The 20,282-nt window shown below is 43.0% G+C and overlaps 1 protein-coding gene and 1 long non-coding RNA gene across 6 annotated transcripts in view; both read right to left on the bottom strand.

Annotated features, from left to right (window-relative positions):
- Phactr1 (phosphatase and actin regulator 1) overlaps positions 1-20,282 on the bottom strand; it is a 497,389-nt gene that overhangs the window by 363,308 nt on the left and 113,799 nt on the right. The window lies entirely within an intron of this gene.
- Positions 10,627-15,396, bottom strand: LOC124098508 (uncharacterized). Its single transcript, XR_006853591.2, has 2 exons — positions 13,814-15,396; positions 10,627-11,732 (listed from the first exon to the last, which is right to left on the bottom strand). It is a non-coding gene; the product is annotated as an uncharacterized LOC124098508 (long non-coding RNA).

The following is a 20,282-nucleotide window of genomic DNA, read 5'->3' as shown; positions in this document are numbered from 1 at the left end:
TTGGACCTGGAATGTCCCCAAAGGCCCATGTACTTAATGGCTTGGTCCCCAATGTACGATGTCCAGAGGTAGGACTTTAGGGAATGTTTGGATTCTGAGGGCTCCGATCTCATCAGTGGATTAAATCCTTTGGCTGATTAATAATTGGAATGGACTACTAGAGGGGGGACCTAGTGGCTCACTGCGGGGTGTATCTTGTTCCAGTCTCTTCCTCTCTCTCTCTCTCTCTCTACTTCAGAGATGCCATGACTCAGTAGCTTTCCTCCGCCATGTCCTTCCACCATGATGTTTGCCTCACCCAGGGCCCAGAGCCATGGAAGCTGCTGACCATGGACTAAATCCTCTGAAACCGTGAGACAAAATAAACAATTTTTCCTCTGTGTTGTGTCGGATATTTTGATCACAGTGACAAATAGCTATCACATTAAACAATTACATAGAATCTCAGCCATAGGTTCAAGCTGGAAATTAGTCAGAGTAGTAGGTACAATCTTGACGATATTTGTCAGATTAATTCGTTAATATTGAAGGATATTTTTCTGGTCCCATGATCTCTTCATTGTCAAAGGATATTGCCAGTCAGAAGCAGCACTATTAGTGTAAATGGCATTATTAGTAACCACTGTCCTCTGAGGTCATTGGTAAGCTATCCTTCCCTGAAAGTGACCAACTATCCTGATTTTCCCAGGACTAAGGGATTTCCCTGGATGGGAACATTCAGTTTTAAGAGCTGGGATACTTCCAGGGAAAACTGGAAAGAGTTGGTCACTATACCTCCTGCCTACTCTTTCCTTGCCTGCTACTTCTTGCCCTTGTCTAGCACTAACTAGCACTAATACACCAAAACCAGTTATGCAGAGAGAGAAGAACACATTCAATGACAGAGAAGAAAATCAGGAACAAATAGTGAAGTTGATTAGGAATGCTGGGCTGTGTAGTCAACCATGAAATCCTCTAAGCAACTGAGATAACCCACCGTGGAAACGAAGCCCTGTGTGCTAGTCTGCAGTGATCTCCATGTTTATCTCATGGCTTTTAAAATCTGATCTGTTCAAAAGGACAGATTAGCCAAAAAAAAAAAAAAAAAAAAGATTTGTTAGAATGTAAGGCTCCGTGTTGGGGTGTGGTCTCTCTCTTGATTGCAGGGAGTCTCTGGCAAAGCACATCACCCTTCTGAACTAGCAGCCTCAGTATCAGCTGAGAATATGTTGGAAACAAAAAGTCTCAGGCCCAGCAGGCCAATGTTCTCATAGACTCTGGAGGTCGCCTGGAAATCTCTGCTTGTTCATCCCCACCACGTGATTCTGGTACACACAGCAGAAGTCTGAGAAGCACTGAAATAGTGCCTCACATCCTTTCTCCTTATTTATGACCAATACTCAGTGGATTATAAAGACCCCAAGGATTCAGGCATTGTGTCCAGCTTTTACCATCCTATGGAGGCAAGGAAATTAAGAATTTTGGATCCCACAATCAAAGGGAAAAATTTCACATGGTATCAGACTCACGAGCCTCAGCATCAGTGTGTGAAACTCAAACATGGGCACCCTCTCTGTTCTCCACTCACCCTTCCCGTCTGCTTACCAGCTAATATCGTCACTCAGGAATTGCTTCAGAAGTCACCTTCAACTGACCCCTGACACTGGGTAGCACCTGCAGTTCTGCAAGCAGTCAAGTTTATTTTAGCATCCCATTGAAGAATTTTTATTCCTTTAAAGGCAGGGAAAACACAACAAATAATTTCTTTGCAGAAGGAAAGAACCATGCAATTGTCATTCTGTCCTAAGATGCAATCCTTATCATCCAAATTCGGCTTCCTTAACATCTTTTTTTTTTTTTTTTAATTTCTAGGGATTGCCTGGAAGGACAGATCCTATTGAGGCTCTTGGCCTTCAAATGAGAAAAACTCAGGACATTTTATGTTATCTTGAGTCATCGTCTTATCGTCTTCTCATGGGTAAACAAAAGCAGTGGTCATCTCAATATAGTGCTATGCACTGAACATTTGTGTTCTCCATAAATATGAATGTTGAAATCCTAACCCTCAACGTCTTGGTATTTGGAAATTGGCCCTTTGGGAGGTAGAAAGTTTAACGAAGTCATAAGGGTGGGACCTCCACATGGGATTCGTGCCCTTATAGAAAAAGGAAGCAGGCTCCTTCTCTGTGCCATAGAAAGATACGAGGGAGGGCAGCTGTCTGTAAGCCTGGAAGGGGGCCTTCAAGTGGGTCAGCACCTTGATTTCAGACTTCCAGCCTGAAATAAATGTCTGTTGTGTAAGCCACCAATCTGGAACATTTTGTTATACCAGCCTGAAGTGACTAATACATCGTGTAAAGATTCCAACTTCTTGACTTTTCATCTATCACTCTATTAGTAAATGAGGCTGCTGCTGATAATACTTTAGGGTTTTATGGATTATTTCAAGTGTACCTATGAGAGTCCCCATTTAAAGGTAAAAACCTGAGGTTCTGAGAGTTTCAATGATCTGTTCAGGCACATAGCTGGAAAGAGGTAGCTCAGTGTGGGTCCATGTCTTTTCAAGCAGAAGACATTGTTCTGTCCACCACATGCCTGCACAAGGCCCTCTCTGGCCACTTTTAGACTCTGCTATGTGGAATCCGGCACAAGGTCATTCATATATCCTGAGTTACTCTAGTTGATGTAGAAGGTACCCAGAGAAGCCCCTCAGTGTCCAGACCTATCAGATAAGAGGTGACCTCCTCTGTTTCCTTTCTTCTTTGTCCTAGGCCCTGCTGGCTGCAAAAAGCACAGTGTGTGTCAATCCCTGTGGTATGTGATGATGGAGAAATGTTGGTCTCATCCTGTTCTGTGATAACTGACCACTGACTGCACTCCCATCTCAGGTTTGGAAGGGAGGGAGGTGTGGCTCTTCATAGGAAGTACCACCGCGATGAGAACCATCCCTCCATGTGTGCAAAGGCCCCTGTCTCAAGGTCTCCCAGCTATGGTGCTTTCCAGCTGACCTGGGCTGTGGCCCCAGGGGTGTCCTTTCTTTCTGAAGTCTCAGTGGGATGCCCTGTGCTCAAGGGCATGCCAGTGAGCTCCCCACCATTAGCCAGGTGTGCAACTTGGGCTGAACTTATAGCTGTCTGCACCCGAACTCCAGTGTTGTGTCTAGAACCCTTAGATTGGCTTTGTAGTGTGTGTACACAGTCTTTGCCTTCCCCTGTGTGTCATCCAAGTCCTTTCAGCTGGACTCCATGCTGCTCTCACTTACGAGGACACGCGCTTCCTTAGAGGCACAGACAGTGCTGGCCTCATCCTCGAGCCGCTTCCCCTTCCCCTCCACCAACACAGCCATTCCTGGCCTAGCACCTCACATACAGTGACCACAGGTACACAGCCACACACACATGCACAGTGCTCCACACACAGACATGGGTATGCATGTATATGTATGTACACACACACACTTATTCATGTATATTTTATTATTTTATTTTCTATGGTACTGGGGATAGAACTTGGGAGGACTCTACCACTGAGCTACATCCCTAATCTCTTTTAATTTATTTTTTATTATATGAAAGGATGTCAAATAAGTTGCCAAGGCTGGTTTTGAACTTGTGATCCTCTTGCCTCAGACTCTGGAGTAGGAAGAATCACAGATGTGTGCAACACAGTTGGCACTCTGTCTGTCTGTCTGTCTCTCTCTATATAATATACACACGATTGCATTTTCATGTATATATGTATTTATTTCTGATGTTGATTAAAATTCTTTAAGATCAATTAATTTTTTTTTAATTTTTTAAAAATGTGAACTGATTCCAGCATTCAAACTAGCTCTCTGGCCCAGGGAGGATGAGGCCAGATCTCACACTCATTATTTGTGCATTGGTTGGTCACAGTTTAAAGACAAGAACTGAAAAGAAAAACTCATCAGCTGCACCTTCATAAGTGACTGAAGTGAACACAGAGGACGGCCCTTCCTCACTGCCCGGAGCCCCCGTCCTGCTTGGACCCGCCTACTCCTCCAACAGGGGCAGCCCGTGTCCCTGGTGAAGGGGTTCCACCCCGCTCCTCTGCCTGAGTTTCCCTCGGCGTCTGCTTTATCACAACACATGCCTCTAGCTGGGGCTCGTGCATCGGGCGTCGAGTCCAGAAGACCACGGAACTGCTGATCTTGCGTCTGTGTTTCATGGGGTCTCTGTGTCGTCTCAATGAGCCGTGGAACGGCAGACCCTGCAGCGCTGCCCTGTTCACCTTCTGAACAGGAGTGCGGGCTGACCGCTGCTGCGTCCCTTCATGGAACCTTTCTCTCGAGGAGTCAGGACCTAATATTTTGTTAAATGAAATAAGTCAGACCCTTGTCTCTTCTTCTGCCTTTTGCTGCTCTCCGGCCATAAGGTGAACAGTTTTGTTCCACCGTGTAGCCCTTGCCCTGGCCATCCAGCACCCCTCCCAGAAGCCCCAATTCAACGGGTCCACCCGATCATGGACTGGAACCTCTACAATTGTGAGTTCCAAAAAACCTTTTCTCCTTGATAAGTTGTTATCTCAGGTATTATGTCATAGTAATGGAAAGTTGACTAACATCTTAATACCACAGATTTTGGAACCATCGGATTCAAGTTGTGGCTATGAATATTACTGATATAAATGAGCTATTTAAATTCTTTAAGCTCTACTTTCCCCCTTTTTGAAATTGGCATAAGAATATCTATATCTTAACAATGAGAAAGGACTACATAAAAGAATGCTTTGAAGCATTGCTGCAGTGTCTGGTTTAAACTTTCAGTAATAGTGGACACTTTGCTACAATCTGATCTGCAAACTTTGCAACATACTTATCAAGTATGTAGGGAATGATTTGTCCATACCACCATTGCTGTGTTGACAGATGGGACATGAAGATCCAATGCCCTGGGGATTTATATCTGTCTCTAAATTGGTGAGTTATTTTATGATTTCTGTTCTTTGGCCTTCTCAAAGTATGATCAACATGTGTCTACCTCCCTAAGTCCAATGGCACTGGGACCCTGACCAAACAGAATTCCTAAGCCTATAACAATAAGGATCACATGTGAGAATTTGTCAGTATAAATGTCACTTTGTGAAGTCCCTTTAAAAGGCCTTCCTGGATTTCTGCCCCACTTGCTCTGTGCCTTCCACTCCAACTTACATTATTTTAGCTTTCATATTGCAGGGTCGTTGCACATTTATTTCTAAACTCTACTGTAAACTTAGTGAGAACAGGCTCTATCTTTTAATCTTTGCCTCCCACGTGCCTGGAACAGTATGTGGCATATGGAGCTTTCAGTACATGTGTACCGAAATGACCTACGGAGATTGCCGTGGATAAATGGCAAACTTAGTACTTCAGAACTAGGTCACGTGACTGCAAAACCCTTATTTTGTTCCGAAAGATTTTTGTCAAAGCAAGGTGATGGAATCTCACCTTTTTACTTATGAGTAGAAGAATCATAACTAGTCCCAAGATTAATCCCAAGATTAATCTTGCCAAAGTGCTGAAAAAGGTAGCCTAAGGCTCTGAGGATGTTAAAAAAAAACCCCCAAAACAACCTAAACCCATCTTGCTAATTCATTCAGAATGGTTTTGTTTTAAATCCCCAAATGGTACTATTCCTACCTAGGGGAATGTTGATTTTTTTTAAAAAAAAAATTAAATCATGTAAGTATATTAATTTGATTTTAAGTATAAATTTTAGGTCTTTTCCCTAGCATAAGGCTTGACCTAATTTTTATCTAAGCAATGAATTCCCATGAAACTTTGGCTCATAGGCAGCAAATAGCTAATAGGAAAAATAAATACAAACCACCCTGTCAATAAAATGAGATTTGATTGATGGCACACCCAGACCTATTTTTCGAGAACAGGAAATTGTTTTCCAGCCTTCCTGTTTGCAGTCATACTTTTCTTAGTTGGTTGCTTAGATCTGTTGGAAGCTGGGTATTCCTGCAGCCTCAAGAGAGAATGAAAATGACCAGGGCTTTAGGTTTCACAGGCTGAAAAGATTCTGAGGTTTCATGACAGCCATGATGCCACTGCCCTTTTCCATGGTCACAGTATTTGGGAAAACTAGGTCTCTGCCTCTGGTCATGGGTAAAGGTGACCATGCCCAGGATGCCTCTGGCTTGTTTCTCAGGTGAACACCAACGTTTTGTTGTTGGCAGAAGGATAAGGACTTATTGCTGCTCTCTCCCCAGAGCTGCAGAGAACTGATCAGGGCAAACAGCTAAAGCAGAAGGACTGTAGGATCTTGCTGGCCATAGGTCCCAGCCGACATTACAATACAAACCCAGCAAAAAGGGGGATTCTCTGTACTCACAAGGCTCATGTGTATGTGATTGAGCATACAAGAAGATTTGCATTTGGTTGTGTATTGTGTTTTAGATAATTCTAGAAAGAATGAACTTTTGGAATTAAGCTTAAATAGACAGAGACTTAATGATTTGAAGAGACTAAACAATTCTGCTCCCAGAGACCCAAGGCTGCAGGGGGCTTCAGATCAGCTGAGCTGTTCCCTTGGCAACTGCTTTCAAAACCATTGTCATTGAGAATCTCTACAACCTACAGTGACGTGTGCCTTCCATTTCAGCAGCCTGGGATTGTGACTATTAATGTCACTGTTGATATGCCCAGGGCTAGAAGGCTCCAGAATCAAGAGAACCAGGGATTCACTGTCAGCCACTCTGCCAGGATGTCACCAAAGGGATCAATGCTTAACTTGTGTTTCTCTTCTTGTGCCAGATAGATCTCATGTCGTTTTCAGACTCGGAGCCTAACTTTTAAAAATTAGATATTCAGGAAGTCCCTGGACAGAACTGTCCGTCCTACACTTTCCCAGGCCCAGAGCAGAGCATTCCATCAGGATTTGACAGAAACGAGGAAATTGCTCGCAAGGTGCAAATATCCTTTGAGACAAGCAGTTCAACCCAAAATACCTCCTATTAGCCTGGCCTACTACCCTACATTGAGGAAATGCAAAGAGAAAGCAATGCACACATTTCCATAACACAACTATCAGGAGACCACGGAGGACCCAAGTGCCGGGCAGTTCTTTGGATAAATGAGCACTTCTGATATTTTTTGCTCTATTTTAAATAAATCGATTAAAGTAGCAAGTTGCTTTCACTCAAGAAAATTTCCATTATCACAAGGGAGAAGTTGAATTTCCTAAGACATGGAGATTTTCCATAGCAAAACTCTAAGCCACTTTCGGGTTCTCACTCTATCCTTGTGTACATCCCCCATCAGATGGAGCTGACATTCAGTTCTGCCTCCCTGACACCATGCTTTTGTCTCTGCCATTGTCCCAGTGGGACAGTGGGTCACAGTCCAAACATCCCCCATTGACATCACATTCATTTGGACAAGTGTCATTAAACACCTTCTCCGCAAAGCCCTCCTTGCTCCTTTCCTGCTCAGAAGAGATGGTCCTCTAGTGTCACTCTCTCAGCGCATTATTTGAGTCCCTGCTTAGCATTCAGAAACAAGAACGGTCGTGACTCATGCCTGGGGATGGGCCAACCCGAGTTAACAAATAGATCCTATGCCTGGGCCAACTCTGATCAGCGTCTTCTGCCTTTCTACATGTTTTGTGGAAGATTCTGAAGCTGCATCCAGCGACTGGAAGAAACCAGTGTCTGCAGGGACACTGGAGTAGAGCTGCAGTAGTACATGTTCCATGTTGGCTGTTTCCGGCATAGATTCTGTGGCTTTTGAGGCTGGGATTGTTTCTCACTCAATTTTATGCGTTCCACAGTGCCGTGCTTTGTGACAGTAGGTGCTTAGTATATGTCCTTTGAATAGGTTGAAATTGGCAGTGCTGGAGACTCCGGCTATAAGGTGGATTATTGGGACTTCTGGTTGTGTAAGAGAAAAGATCTGACGGAGGCCAAGGATTTCCTGCCAAGAGATTCCAGAATAGGGGTTAAACAACCCCTCCGTGCAGGATGCATTGTGTCCAGGGCTGACAGAGGAAGGCGGTCAATTTAGTAATTTCTCTACAGATCCAAGAGGCAATGATGTCTAGAGACTGCTGTTATTTCAGCATGGATGTGTAAGGAGTTTGCATTCCAAAAGCAAATTCTATATGTTTTGCTATTATAAAATGTCAGAGAAAATAATATATATCTAATATATCATAATAATCTTAATATATATTTAATATATATCATATATAACATATATATAATTATATATGTATTTTGTAAACTAAGTGGCTCCTTTGAATACTTTTTCAAGCAGGTTTACCTATTTCATTTCCTACCAGAATAACTGTACCTTCCTGATCCAGTGAGAAAGTATCTAGCATAGAATGTTCTCTGGGGTCTTAGGCCACTTATTTAAAGGACTTTCTAGGGATGGTGTATGCTTCCTAGAACCATATCAGTAAAAAAGAGCTTTTAAAAACATCTGGTCTGACTCAGTTGTTTGGTAGTGATAGAAACTGAGCCCAGGAAGATGGCTGTCTGGTGGTTCTACCATGTTGGTTAATGGCGAACTTAGAGCCTGGCTCCTGGTCTCTGCTCTGACTGCCCCATTCCTCTACCTCCCATGTGCCCCTCTCTGGTGTTCTTATTCCTTCAATCCAGTTCTTGTGGCGTAAGATTGTAAGATTCCTGTTTCCCTTCGTTGGGTTAGTTTTTGTAGCGCAGAGTCAGCCCTCAGCCCAGCTCTGGGCTGTTACCTGGCTATGGTCAGGTTATTGGTATTTTAAATTTGCTCCTGAAGCATTTCTCTTAGGACTGACCCCAGTACTCTTTACTGTATATTGAAACGTAATAAAGAAAGCTGCTCTTCCATAGCAGGACCAAGGCTCATGGAACACCTGATGGGAGAGAAAACCCTTCAGCCCTGCAATGAAGACTTGTTGAAGGTTTCTATTTTTTAAATAGAAAATGTAGAACTAAAAGTTCAAACTGCTTTAGAGTAAGTCCTTAGACTCTATCATATTATTAAGGATTTGGAAAATTAAAGCAGAGGCAGGTGAAATATATGCTCTTACTCAGATGCTGGAATCTGTTCCAACCTGGCTTGGCCATCATTACTCTGCATTATGAGTTATTGGTTACTTGTGTACTTAATGATTAAGTGGTACCTTTTATTGCATTAGACAACTATTACTTATATCCATTTCCCTGAGGAAACTTGAACGCTGTTGGCTGATTGAAAGGCAAAATTTGGCCATTCTTGGATTCCCTTCCAAGCAATTTCTTCTAGTGCCATCAAAACCCACTGCTATTCTCAACAGGATTGAATCTCCTTGCATGAACTCATTAATGCCCTCCATTATTATCGATTCATCTAGATCGTGTTCCCTAAGCATTACTGGAAGTAGACTGCTTAGATCCAAAACCTCATCTTATCCTCTGCACGTCTCCCCCTCAGCACCCACTTCCTGGTACACCATATGTATTCTTGTTAAGTTTGACTTACTAAATCTATTGGTTTGATAGGAGTTTTGAATAATCATGTCCAATTTATGAAATTTGGATGAGGTAGAATTTTTCAGAAGCAAACACATGAGATCTCTTGAAGTCAGGAAGACTAAGATACATGGATGTATTAAGACAGCTCACTGGGGTATCACCATGGGTTTAATCGTGTACCCCAAGAGGGGATATGTTGAAGTCCTAAATCCCAGAACCCGAGGATGTGTCTTTTTGGAGACAGACAGGGTCTTTAAAAAGGTAATCAAACTACTCTGATTTCATGGGGGGGGGGGCCTTACTCCAATGTGATTTGTGTCTCCTTAAAAGAAGGGACACAAAGGCACCTGGGCAGAAGGAAGAGGATGTGAAGACACATGGGAGACGACTGCCATTGACTAGAGCAATGTGTGTGCAAGCCAAGGGACACAGGAATGAACAGAGAGCCACAGCGGGAACGGTCAAGGAGGATTCTCCCGGGAGTCCTCAGAGGGAGCAAGACCACGCTGCCACCCGACCTCAGACTTCTGATCTTCAGCGCTGTGAAAGGATATGCTTCTCTTATTTTAAACTCCTTAGTTTGGGGAGCTTTGTGACCTCAGTCCTGGGAAACCAATACCAATACTGATTGAGGCGAAGGGCCCCTGAGAGATTCAAGTGGAAAGGAAAGCCATTCTCTGGTGAAGACGGATTTTGAAGAAGCAAAGCTCCCATTGGAGAGGTGGCAAATATAGTTCATCTTGTGTGCAAAGTTGGTGACCTGGTGGTGGCTGCCTGGAGCACAGGACTTTGCGTGGGCATGTGGGCACGGTGGGAAAGGGTGTGGGCAGTCATCATATCTGCAGTGAATGTCCACTCGGGTGGAGGAGTCTGTATTAGCTGCAGGCAGAAGCAATTGTTGTTCTGAAGGCTTCCTGGAAATTGTGAAGGAGGAAGGAGATTCAGCATGGTGCAGTCTTGGGAATAAGAACAGGAAGTGGAGATGGAAAGGTGAAGTCAGACAAATCCATCAGGGGCAAAAGGAAGAAGGAATCCCTGACTGCCCCAAACTTCAGTCCCTGCATGCAGTCGGATCTTGCAACATAGCAGGAGAAAGGACATAGAAGAAAGAAAAGTGACCCCCAAGAACACACAACCAGACCAGGCAAAAAGAAGCAGGCACTGACTTTTGTTAAATGAAGTCACTCAGGAAACCTCAGCAACTCAGCAGGTCTACTCTCTCCATTTTGAATAAATGTTGCTTAATTTATTTTCTGGAAATTTAAAACTCTTAACATAACTTTGTGGGCAAGCATTGTGGGTTTTTATTTGGTATTTTAAAATGTCTGAGGAGTTCTGGAGACAGGGGAAGGAAGCCTTTTGCTCTATGACTGTCCATTGTCTGGAAGATGGGAACCGAACCCCCCCCCCCCCGTGAACATGTCAGGGAATGTGACGGTTGGTGAATATAACGGTTAATGTCATAGTTGGTGAAACCAGAAGTCTCCCAGGCCTCTTCAGTTCCGCAAGCCCCAGATGGCTATGGCTGTGCTCCTCCAACAAGACTTCTGACCAGCTGTGTTTTAGCATGCAGTCAAGGTCATAAACACCCGAATTCGGCATAGGTACTCAGGGTTGCAAATATCTGCTTGTGAGCATGTGCTCACCATGTAACCTGTTGGCACTGGGTCTTCTTTGGCCTGCGCATAAAAAAGGCCTCAAATGGAAAGACTCAGAGTTGGGGGGGTGGGTGGGTATTGCTGCAGCCTCTGGATCCAGCACGTCTATGTCCCGACTGTGCCTCGCAGCGTCTTTCCCCTGCTGGGATGCGTTTTCCAGGTTCGAGTCCCAGCAGGCAGATGGAATCATAGCGTCAGTCACGGGGCCTCTGCTTCTCCTGCAGGCATGGAGTCTCTGCCTTCCTCATCTTCTCCAGTGCCTGGACTTTAGACTCCCAGTTCCTTCTGTTGACCACCATTACTGTGGACTGCTCCTCTTCCCTGCCCTGAAAATCTGACCCCTCACCATGGAGTGCTACCTACAGCCCCTCTCCACAGGGGGCTGCGGACAGACCACTCAGCACCCTCTTCACACCCCTGCCCCTCTGGGCACCTCCTCCTCTGGCTGTGGTAAGTGTTTCAGAGCCACCCACGGAGGTGGCAAGGCCTTCCTAAGTGGCTCATTCTCTCGCACACTCCTGGGGAGCTTCTGTTATTGCTCATATGTTGGAGTCTTCTCTCCATCTCAGGCTACATGGGAGACTTCCTGCCGGAGGAGGGCCTCTGCCTCACTCAACAGGAGTCATACTGTGAAAAATGAGTCAGTGCAATCTGTGAATCCAAAAATTTACAGAGAGAGAGAGAGAGAGAGAGAGAGAGAGAGAGAGAGAGAGAGAGAGAGAGAGAGAGAGAGAATATGAATATGAACCTGGTTCCGTTACATGGCAGTGGAGTTCTGTCTCAGGGGAGTTCCTCTAGTGTCCTCTGACAGCTGAAAGACTTGAAAACACATTCGGAACAAGAAACCCAGCTGTTCTCCTCATTTCTGCTCAAGTTCCCATGTCTTGTTTTTCAAAGTGATCGGTAACACTGAAATGTTTATCAGTGATGTGGAAGAAAAAGCTATTAAATGTCATTTAAAGTGAGATCATCTCCAGACATGTTGCAAGCCAATTATCTGGAGATTTTTTTCTCTCAAGTAGCCCTCCTCCCCTTTCTAAGTGAACTGCTGTTAAGTTTCCAAATAAAAGGTCTCCACCAGTTGCACTGGATCTTTAAGGGAAATCAGATTGGCATCTTGATTCAGTCCAGCAGATCCCAAAGACGCTTGGGAAAAGAAGATAAAGTAAAAAAAAAAATGAACCAATTACCCTGTATGCGTATTTGTGTTTATGTAAAATCTTATCTACTTGGTATATGTGTATATGTGTATTTGTAAGAGTATAGAGAAACTGACGTCTTTTAATTTTCCATCAATGGGTGATCATTTCCAATGGCTAAAGATAAAGATGTCAACACACAGACCTGATCTCTCTGGGGGGGGGGGGGGTTAGCTTACTCTGTCTCCAATTAATATATGCCATTGGTGTAGCTTGAGGGTGTGGTTAATAATTCAAGTCCAGTTGAGTTGCACCAAGGCTGACATTGAATTATTATGGGTCATGGGTTTCATTCTTCCTTCCTTATGTATAAAATGCTCCATGCTAGCTTTGCCCAAGGATCTGCTGTTGCCCCAGTAAATGCTGTTCTAACTACATTAAGATGGAGAGAAAAAAGAAGTTCAAATAAAAGATACTGTTTTAGGAAATAGCTAATTATTTTTCAAACCTCAGTTAAATGGTATCATGGAAGAATAATTTAACTTTTCAAAATTAATTTTGGATGGAAATATCTCCAAATGATTGGCTATTTCCCTGCCTTTGGAAACAGAGCATCCTAAATATAAAGCAGCACTTTTTAAATAATTAGTTATCATGAATCTTAAATTAGGATATTGTCCCACCGAAACACCTGGCGATGTGCTCATCATTTTTCTCTTTAGCTAGGTGGTCTCTGGCTGCTCTTCTCTGAGTTTTCCCAGCTTCACTAACAGATTCTGCTCATTGCCATTATCAATCCTAATACTAACCATCAATCGCCAGCTAAATGTGTTAAAATCGCATAGGAAATAAGATTTATAGATATTCGGTGAGAACAGAGAAGTTTTTACTGTGGCTGAGACCCAACAGCTTTGGGTCATGGACTCCGGCAACTGAGAGATCTTTTTGGTTTGTTTTGTTCTTGGTATTTAATTCATCTCTTTTGTCATAGATGAGGTTGCTCAGTCTTAGGTTTATGAATAGTAGAGGGGCGATTACTTATTCATATCTGTTTACTACCTATCTGTACCTGCACGTATCTATCTATATCTATATACATATATCTACCTATCTCTATATCTACATCTATTTCTATATAACTGCTGTTAAAAATGACATCACTGACTGTGACCAGGCCAGGAGTACTAGAATTACATAGTGTGAAACTATGTTGCAACACACAATGCCTATCATAGAACATCACCTTTCAAAGGCTGGGTGCTAAATGGGGTACAAACGACATCTACAATGATCACATCCTCTCTGCAGCTACGAAACAAAGGCTGAAGGAGCCTCTCACAATGGAGTGAAGGTGATGCTATCACAAGTTTCTGTATTTTCTTATGTTTCCAAACTTTCCACAAGGTTAGGATCATCTCAAAAGTTAATAAGCAAATGTATGACTAAAAAGCCCAATAAAGACCCCAAAATTCTCGCCACTCCTTGCACATAGAAATCGGATTTCACTTTGTAAACAACAACCGTGTATGCCTTGAAGCTCAGAATCTTAAACTCACGGTCTACACACAGCTTCATTAGATGAAGAACACCTACCTCTGGAGTTCATTGCCTCGCGGTAGGGACCCTTAAAATGCTGAAAGGAAACTGGATTTATTAGAGCACAGAGTCCTTAAAACTGCCACTATTTTGAAGGAAATCTGCAACATGATCCCAAGGGCAGAAGATGATCTGTGGTATCCCATTAGAATTCCCCATTTTCATAATGTTAAAGATTACATTCTCAGCCTCAGCTGTGGGCATTTATTAACTGACTCATTGCACAGATATTTATTAAGCTCTCTCTAGGTGCCAGGCTCCACACTGACCCAGGAAGTAGTAGGTAAATTACACAGGCGAGGATCATCCTTTCCAGAGGTGCAAAGTCCTTGTACAGTGTTTGGGGATCAGCTTCTCTCTCTCTCTCTCTCTCTCTCTCTCTCTCTCTCTCTCTCTCTCTCTCTCTTTCCTTCATTCCTTCATTCCAGAAATGCCTTCAAAGTGTGTATCAGTCCCCTTCTCTTCACATTCCTCCCCTTTGCTATCTGTAAGTAAGTTAAACTATTCATCTTGCTGGCTTGATTTAGGAATAAAGTGGAGAAGAGACACATACTTTCAGCAGATGCATGGGCTCTGCCCACAGGTAATTGCTTGAAATGTTAAGGATGATAAAAGAGCTCATTTAAATAAAGAAGCCAAAGTTACTCTCACAGAACCTGAGAGAAGGCTGCCTTCTTGCCAAATTGTCTTTTAAAAGGAACGAGATAAAATACATTGCGGAGATGCATGCGCAGGATACACACCAGAACCTACGAAAGGAACCTAATTGCGCAGGAATTTGATACTCAGACACATGGGAGCTCACAAGGAGATGCATTAACCCCCAAAGTTACTTTCCTTTCAGGGCTTTTTTTTTTTTTTGGTAAACAGCACACAAAAGCTGTACATGTGATCATGATTTCAGTGCATTAGACTGTCTCAGAGCTGAGCAGAAATAGTAACCCCTGGGGGAAGTACCTCTGTGCCAGGGACTGTAATACTGCCATCTGATGCTGCTGAGCAGGAGAGAGAATGCTCAGCATTAGGGGGGATTTTTCACAATGACATCTTTGCACCCTGCTCCTCTCTCCCTGCAAAAGCTCAAGCCAGCAGCTGGCACTAGAGACTGGGATGCAAAGGAGAGAGGGGGGAAGCAGTCTCAAAAGATCTGCAGGCAAATGTGATGGGGTGGCACCTACGCATCATGGGATATGGGAAGGAGAAGAGAGACCAAAATAACTCAGGGCATTTCTTCACTTTCCCTCTCCTAAATCATGCTAGGATTTACAAGCACACCAAGCACATAATTGCACTGTAAATTAAAAAGTCACAGTCGTGAAAAATAGAGATTTAACACTCTGATGCAGTTGTATGTAACCATATACATAAACACTCATGTCACATGTACATCATTAAGGTCTTTTTGTTGTTGTTGTTTTCTCCCCCAAAGCTTTTACCAAATTGAAACAAAATTGGTGGCCTTTTCTGTAGCCCCTTGGGATTGCCCACTGTGGCCCCAGCATTGATTGCTGTTACTCACTCCGACCGCTAGAGGGCTCTGCATGGAGGCAAGTGCTTTCCTTCCTAGGAGGATCCTTGCTGTTCCCGCCCCCACCCCGCCCCAACCATCTTCTTTCTTTCCATCATCTAATAGTTCTTGAAACACTAAAGGCTCTAGAAAATAGATTCCCTATCTAATATTTCTCTGCATTCTACAGTAGTGTTTTGCATTCATTATTAAATTCCATCACTTATTGAACACCTTCTTAACAATATATGAACTCCTAAGGTCCAGGAACTGTCTATATACTGCACCTTAGTGTCCCCTATGTGAAGAACAATGACGGCACATCATGGAGAATATCAGGAGCTGTGTGCCTTAACCTGTGCTAACTTAGAGCCTCACAGTGAGCTAGTTGATCCTTAGTGTTGAATTTGCACTGGAATTTGAAGGTTCATTTTACACAGAGGAAATGAAGATTCAGAGATGCCAACTGATTTGCACAAGGTCACGCAGGCGGTGGGCATTCAGCTGCAATTCAGACCACATCTCTTTGATTTTAACATGTAATTTGTTTCTGCTACACTTCACTGATGCAAAGAAAGAAAAAGCATTTATGACCACATAAAACATTTTTACACTAAAACAAACATCAATGTGACCTGTTTTCAATGAAGGACAATAGGAACCATATTGACCAACTTCCCACAAGGTGCTACTCCTAGCATGGTGGTGCCTGTTCCCCATATTATATCTTTCATTTGACATCGGTTTATTAACCATCTTTTAATGTCTCAAAGCTTAGTTCCCATTTAAGTCTGAAGTTCTTGGGAACTGACATGAGAAGAAGTTGGTGATTTATGATGCACAATCTAATACTTATAAGGAATCAATGGTTTCTAAGCAACTGGGTTTCTCATCAGCTTCCAAAGAAATAGGTATTTCTAGGTAAATCAGTCTTCTTGTCTGTCTGTGTATCCATCATCCATCCATCCATCTACACACACACACACACACACACACACAACATACATAACTGCTATTTCCCATTCTCCTGGCTCTACTCTTCCCATCGGCCATCTTACCACCAGATTCTATGGCTCATGATTTCTGACTCCCTTTTTCTTCTGGGTCTTGTAAATTTTCACTGAAATGAGGAGCGAGAAGAAACATCAAAACTCTAGATATCTGAGGTGCCTGCTGTGTAAACTTCCAGAGCTAGTCTTTTTGGATCTACAGAAATGACTTTTATTTTAATGTTCTCAAAGATTGACTCAAGCCAATTACTGCTGTGAGCTGTTAATGAGAACATTTTGAATATTCTCCTACCTATAAGGAAATTTAAAACAAGAGTTTCAGTTCTAACATCAAGATACATGGGCCATCAAGACATTAACCCAGAGTTCTTCTACTTTCCAATGACAACAAGAAAGTTTAAGAACATGTTTAATTTAGGTAGCATATAAAAGGAGGGAAGTCACATTGTGACCCAGAAGGTATTTATAATTATGTACTAGTTGTCCACTTCATAGAACATTGAGATTCCTTAATAATCAGTAAGTATAGTACATGAATGCTGAGGTTCAGAAACCTGAAGTAAGATTCAAGATATTATCGAAAGTTTCAAAAGATATTCTTTCATTTTAAAAATAAAGGTGTAAGGATCCCTAAGGCAACAAAATAAGCAGCTTAATTAAGTGATAATGTCAATAGAAAGGAATATTTTCATAGGCTAATCATTCCCACAAGAGATATACCAGATAAAGCAAAATAATTACCAAAATTAACTTGGTATAAAATTGAAATGTTTAGAGCACTCTTTCTTGGTCAGATCCATTTATTTACTTTTATACCTATCATTTCTATGTTTTGATAGCTGGATAGCTACAGTCAACACTGAAATGCTAAGTTATTCTCTTTGGTTAACCATTTCCTCCCAAGCATGATGGAAATTTGATCTTAATCCAGTCATCAACATTTCAAAAAATGTTTTTATTTTCCTAACAATATAAACAATAGAAATCTTGATATCTGATTCTCAATTCACACATATCATGCTCTTCTCCCTGTAACCATGAGTGTATAGAGCTGAGACACTTTGAAATTCCTCCCTTTTAAACTTAAAAATAGTCTTCCAGAATTTCAGGGTAGTGTCCTCTCAAATCACCCTAGCGCAAATGTTGCAGAGACATGCTTTTTAAGTAGAATGATGTGATTCTGTGTCACAAATGAGAAAAAGAAGGAAATAACACTTTGGAGTAGTAGAGAGATCATGGTCCTGAAGTCTGGACCCTGTCTGACAACTTATTCAGTGTATGACCCTAGATGAGTCACTTCTCCACATCTCAGTTTCCTTATCTTATACCTGCAACATTTGCTGAGAAGATGAAACAAAGCAACAGTTGTGACTTGGAACTGGGATGTCCTCCAAGGGCCAGTGTTGATGGCCTCGTCCCCAGTTTGGTGCTACTGGGAGGTGCAGGAAATTTTAAGATGAGGGAAGTCTTTGGGTCACTTCAGGTGTGCCCTGCAAGGGGACTGTGGGATTCCAATTTCTCTGCCCCCTCTCTGTCTTTCACATCCTGGCCCTGAGGGGAGCGCTCTTGATCAACCATGTGATCTTGCTACTACGTCTGAATCAACAGAGGACAAAGCAACACGGCCAACTCATCATGGGCTGAAATCTTCAGAACTGCAAGCCAAAATAAACCTTTGCTTTTTGTAAGTTGATGGATCATCTTACATATTTGCTATAGTGATGGAAAACTGACTAACACAAAGAGGATTAAATGAAGTCAAGTGCATTTGAAGAGTTTAAGGAATACCTATTCTGCAATAGACAGCAAAGAACCAAAGTTGGATTTTATATTTTTCACTATAACAACCTCAAATGTACCTAGGGCATCCTCTCCTATAGAGTGTCACTTTCATGAGTTCCATGTTCCCACCCAGTCACCTGTACAAGGTCTTGTCTGAGCATGGCTGAGGGTGGCCGTGCCTTCCACAAAGTCAACTCAGCTGCTGACTCTGAAGTCTTATTTCTTATCAGCTCATTGCAACAAGCAGTTTTTAAATGCTTCTCTCATGCATAGGAGACTTCTTTAAAGTGGTGATAACACCCATTGGATTTTTCTTTTAAAAGGAGAGAGGAAATGGTCATTACTTTTGACAAGCTACAAATCTGTGGGGTGGAGAAAGACACCTATGTATTTTTTTTTTGGTAGAAAGGGTGAGAAATTGCTCAAGTGTGTTTATAGAGAGTCTTAATTCTAAATTGCCTGTTCGTAGCTCAGACTGCACTTAGAGCTGCTTCATCAGGTAGCTCCAGAAATTTCCAGTTCTGGGAGGCACTGCTGCTTCTCTATGCAGATGAGGAAGCACATCTGGTTGGCAGGCAGTGGGGAAGAGTTCTCTGCTATAGTTAGGGTCTTGCATATTCCCCAAAATGTCCACGGTTGGAGACTTGGTCCCCAGGGTGGTGCTACTGGGAGGTGGTGGAAGGTAGAACCTTCAGAAGGTAGAACCTTGTGGGAGGTCTGTAGATCGCTGCATGCTAGCCCTTGAAGGGGTTTTGGGGACCCCAGCCCCTCTGTATTCCCTCTTGCTTCCTGGCCATGAGAAGAACAGGCTGCTCTGCCAAGTGCTCCCCACTGTTGCTGCTGGCACCCCCATCAGAGGCCTAAAAGCCATGGGTCCACCTGATCATGGACTGGAATCTCTTAAACCATGAGCCCAAATAAAACTTTTCTTTCTACAAGTTATTTATTTCAGGTATTTCATTACAGTGGCAGAAAGCTGACTAACAGAGTCTCCTTGCGTACTTTCCTGACTGGAATCTGTTTCTACAAGGCAATCCTTGGACAGAGGCCCCACTAGACCCTTTCTCACGCACAAGTCCTTTTTCTCTGTTCGGTGTGGCTTATAAGTGTGATGAAGCAAGTTAACGGAATGGGTGGCCAGTGTTTTAAAGGAATACAGTGTAGCCACATCACAATATTGACTCCACTAAAGTCAATTGTTCTGCCTTTTTTACGTTAATTTCTAGAAAGATCTTTATCATGAATTCTTGGTAGAATTAGCATCAACAAAGAACAACACAGAAATAAATGATAGTTTTGCAAATAAGATTTGAAGTTGGTGATACCTAACTGGGTCTTTTGAAGTCTCCCACATACCCACTCATCAATATCTATCCACCCCCATGGGACTGGGGGTCATCTCTACATAAAAGAGGTCCTTTGATATCCATGGGGGACTGGTTCCAGGGCCTCCTGCAGATACAAAAATGGATGATGCTCAAGTCCTTTCTGTAAAATGGCACAGTGTTTGCATGACTTACAGTACCTCATAATACAACTCAAATGCTCTATTAATAGTGGTTATGTTGTCGTAGATAGTTAGATATTCTGAACATGCTAAGAACAGATGCAAATTTTGGGTTTTCAAGTATTTTTGACACATTGGGTTGAAGCCATGGGCGTGCACTCGGTGGTTGGAAGGCTGACTGCGGGAAGCAGTGGTGGTTTATTCTTGCCTCTAGCTGTGTTCCACCTACCATTTGCCTCCCGGTTACTCCTTCTGCACAGCCTGCCCGCCCGCACCACATCTGATCAGGATGAAGCACCAGAGATGCTACCCAGCAGCAGCGTGCACAGATGGTTGATCTTGCTTCTTTAGCCTCAGGAGATGTGTGTCCTGGCTGAGGGTGGCCGCACTGTTTGGTGTGCATATTCTAATCTGTTTGTGATGTGTTTTCTGCTTCTACATCCAACTGTGGGCTCCAGTGGAGAGGCTGAGGTCTGAGAGAACAAAGATAGTCCTGGTCCCCTTGCAATGGGTCAGTGGAATCGGGTGGGAGGAGCCAGTCCCCAGGGCCTGGGAAGTACTGAGAAGGGGCTGTTGACCTTCAAGTGGCCTGGAGGCTCTGCCTTCTACATTGTACAGCATGACTTTTAATGAACCCCAGGAACGACGTGGTGTGGGTTG

Source organism: Marmota monax, unplaced genomic scaffold (genome assembly GCF_021218885.2).
Source record: "Marmota monax isolate L192 unplaced genomic scaffold, Marmota_monax_Labrador192_F-V1.1 WCK01_AAM20220418_F8-fsc00029, whole genome shotgun sequence".
Classification (NCBI taxonomy): Eukaryota; Metazoa; Chordata; class Mammalia; order Rodentia; family Sciuridae; genus Marmota; species Marmota monax.
The sequence above is the reverse complement of the archived record's forward strand: the minus strand, read 5'-3'. Positions and strand labels throughout refer to the sequence as shown.